Genomic DNA, 3,763 nt, shown 5'->3' with positions numbered 1-3,763 from the left:
TTGTTCTTTATTTCTTCTACCTTTGCTTTGTCTTTCTCATTAGCTTTGTCTACCGAAGTATTATTCTTGCTTCTACAATACTTTGTAGCGTGACTGGTTTTGTTGCATGCACAAAAAGCAACACTTCTCTGCATAGGTTTGAAATTCGGTCTCATCTTGCATTAGTTAGAGATATGTCCAAACATCCCACAAGCATAACATCTCTTGTTCTGAAAATTGTTCATTACTGCTCTACACATATTTGACTTGTGACGAAAATTATTGCATATGAAACACTGACCAGTAAATGTAGGACCATTGTTCATATTGTTCATTCCATTATTCATCCTACTTCTGCATTGATTTGCCATATGACCAAATTTATTGAAATTAAAACATCTACCATTGAATTTATAGGCATTAGGCTATCTTACCAGAGGATTCTTTCTCTTCTTATGATTAGGTTCTACATTGCCTTGTCCAGATCCGGAGTATTCACCTTTCTCAAATTTGAGTCCTCGCATGTCTTTGACTTTCTGGCATCTCATCAAACCTTGCTGAGCTAGCATTGAGTTTGTCTTTGTATTCATTTGCAGTAGAAAGTTCATCTCTTAGGGCAACAATCTATCTTTCATGTTCTTGACCATTATTTCGTGATTGTGTCAACTCAAGCTTTAACCGATCATTCTCAATCTTCTTTCAGTCTTCAATCTCTTTAGTCAACTTCATCACAATGGATTGCATCTCATTCTTCAATGCAACATTCTCTCTAGCAAGCTTATCACATTCATCAGCTTTGTCCTGATTTTCCAAGCTTTGTTCTTCTTTCTCCTTCAACTTGTCCATCAGGTCTTTTCTCTTGTCTCTTAAAGTGATCACTTGATCCTTCAAATCATTAATGAAATCTTCAATAGCATTCAGGTTTCTCTTTAAGGAACTTATCTCATTTCTTGCTGCATCAAGATCCTCAAGTGCCACACAAAGTTGTCTCTGCAAACCAAAATCCATTGATTCAATCTCCCGAACCTTCCTCAAGCGGTTAGGCTTCCTCAGAGGAACTAGGATCTAATACCAACTGTTGGAATCAAGGATCACTGAGAGGGGGGGTGAATCAGTGATCTACCAGTAAACAAATTTTCTAACTTAATGTCAAACCACCGGAAGCATATGAAAGAAAGTAAAATGTAGAAACACAAGATAATCAGCCATAGAATCATGACACCAGAATTTTTACATAGAAACCCAAATGGGAAAAACCACGGTGGGATTTGAACCCACAATATTATTCCACTATGGCCAGTAGAAAAACAATATTACAAAAGGGGAATGCACTTTACATTCAGGCAAATTGTCTAGAGTTTACAACACAATTACAATAAGGGCTATAAACCCAGAGGGCTCACTGCCTTACAAATCATTTACAATGATGAATTACAATGATTGAACTCCAAAATAGCATCAAACAATGCCTGGATGAGTTCCAGTTAAGTGCAAAAACTTTGACTGTATCTGCTTTGCAACTCTGCTATGTTTTCTGACTCAGTCAGCTATCAGATCAAGAATGCACACATGAAACTGTGCCAAATAGGTTTCTCGATCACTACTCGCTCATATTACATCATACCATAAAGATCTTCTACATCAGTTTTATATATTCATAATCACAAAATAAACAATTATCAAGTCAACCATACAATGTAACATGTAAACATAAGTCGTCTCAAACCAGATCACCAAAACACATGTGGATCACCCAAATGATGATAGAATGATTTCTATAAGTCGACTCTATCATCCCATGCACAAATCTGACAACCACAACCATTAGAAAGCTTCCGGGCTAAAACTGCTCTTCATAGCTTGAAATTCCGGAGACAGATTACCAGATCACTTTCTCCACCGGTTAACAAAAATGATGAATACCGGATAGGATTTTCATGAAGAGTTTCCATCAATGACAACCCTAAACCATTAATCAAGCTTCTATATCCACTAGATGAGTGTCAATTGCCAATAATATCATCACAACTACCACATTCACAACTTACACTAAATATTAAAGAAGGCATGGTGAATGTCATATCTTAGATGATAATTAAGAAGATCTGGTAGATACCCAAGGTAGCAGTAATGAGATAATCAAATTGGTTGATAATTTCATAGATGATGATGATGCATGAAAGGGGAAAATAAAATCCAAATAAAAAATAGGTCGGGAGTGGGATATGTGATGCAGAGAGTCTTGAAGCTTGATCCAATATACCTTCTTGAGTGACTTGTCCTACTCAACCCTTCAACTACTTAAGTCCATCCAATGTCACTTAGTAGGGTTTTATGTTAATGAGACCTCCAATGTCTGAACCTCTTTGGCTTTCCTCCTAGGTATAGCCAATGATTTTGGACAATCAACTCCACTTCTTGAGGTTGCCACCTCAATCACACACACACCACTCCAGGGCTCCAAGCACTCTTGGAAGGATCTCAACACACAACCACTTCCAATGGGCTCCCAATGCATCTACCAGATGTATTTGAAGTATTTTGAGGCTTTAGGATCACCAAACCCATCGCTTTGGCTTCCTAACCTTTCTAGGTCTTTACCGGGCTCAAATAGGCCTAATTGCATTAGCCCTCCCTTGGCGATTTTAGGGTCTTAGTTTGTAAAATTCCCAAACATGACTAGAAATAAATCATGTATTAGAGTATCCTTTTGGAAGTTGCAGATAACACTGAAAAAGTGCATCTGGGTTATCCGTACAAGTGGGGTTTCCAATGCTACACTATTTTTGAGGGTTTAGGCCTCACCGGGTGACTTGGCAAGATGGGTCTGAAACTCCTCACCAGCCAAAACTCCTGCTCCAAACAATGTAGTATTATTCAAGGGAACTCTAAGGGCTTTCCATTCATGTGTCACTTGGTTCTGCACCAATCCCCATGTGCTCTTTAAACACACTTTTCTTGCTGTCGTAACTCACCTACTCCCAGTGGTGAGCCTAGGGCTTCATTGTATCTCCTCCTCAAGGACCTGCAAAACCAAAAATCCTATCCTAAAGCTATATACAGACCCTAACCTAGAATTCTTAATGATTTCAACAGGTGACATCAAAGAATGCTTGGGTTAGAGCCATTTTGTCCTTAAACCCTACTTGCAAGGGTTTTTACACCTAGTTGCCAAAGAATGGAAGAAATCTCTGCAACTATAGACAATCAACCCTGCAAAGAAAACTTAATTAAAAGTAAATTCAATCAGCACTCATTCCCTACAATGATTTTTACACAATCATGTCTGTAATGGACCGTACAAGCAATGCAATCAAGTGAAAACTATCAAAAACGGTGACAAACAAGATTGCTTCACAATCCAAAAAAATGTTCTTGCATTTCCAATCCTCTAACCCATACAAATGAAGTGAATTTTTTCTTTTATGCTGTTAGATCAATTGATTCAACCAACTTTTCCACACCATCTACCAAAAATGCAACTTTTGCAAGAAATTGCAAAATGTTGCTCAACAACTTTTTACATCTTTTGACTCCAAGATGCAACTTTGTATTCTAATACATTTCAAGACTCCTGAAGGTCCTCAAATACTCTAGAAGACCTAAACACAACATAATTGACCCCTATTACATGAATACACTCATCTGGAGTACTCTTGTGATCTACCTAAGCATCTCACTTCTCAGGCTGACAACATCCTGAACACAAATGACTCAAACCAAAACTTGGACAACTCAACCATGGCTCTATTGAGTCCCAAATGTTTGGTCCATTATTACATCA

The sequence above is a fragment of the Cryptomeria japonica genome, unplaced genomic scaffold, assembly GCF_030272615.1.
Source record: "Cryptomeria japonica unplaced genomic scaffold, Sugi_1.0 HiC_scaffold_1709, whole genome shotgun sequence".
Lineage (NCBI taxonomy): Eukaryota > Viridiplantae > Streptophyta > Pinopsida > Cupressales > Cupressaceae > Cryptomeria > Cryptomeria japonica.
The sequence above is the reverse complement of the archived record's forward strand: the minus strand, read 5'-3'. Positions refer to the sequence as shown.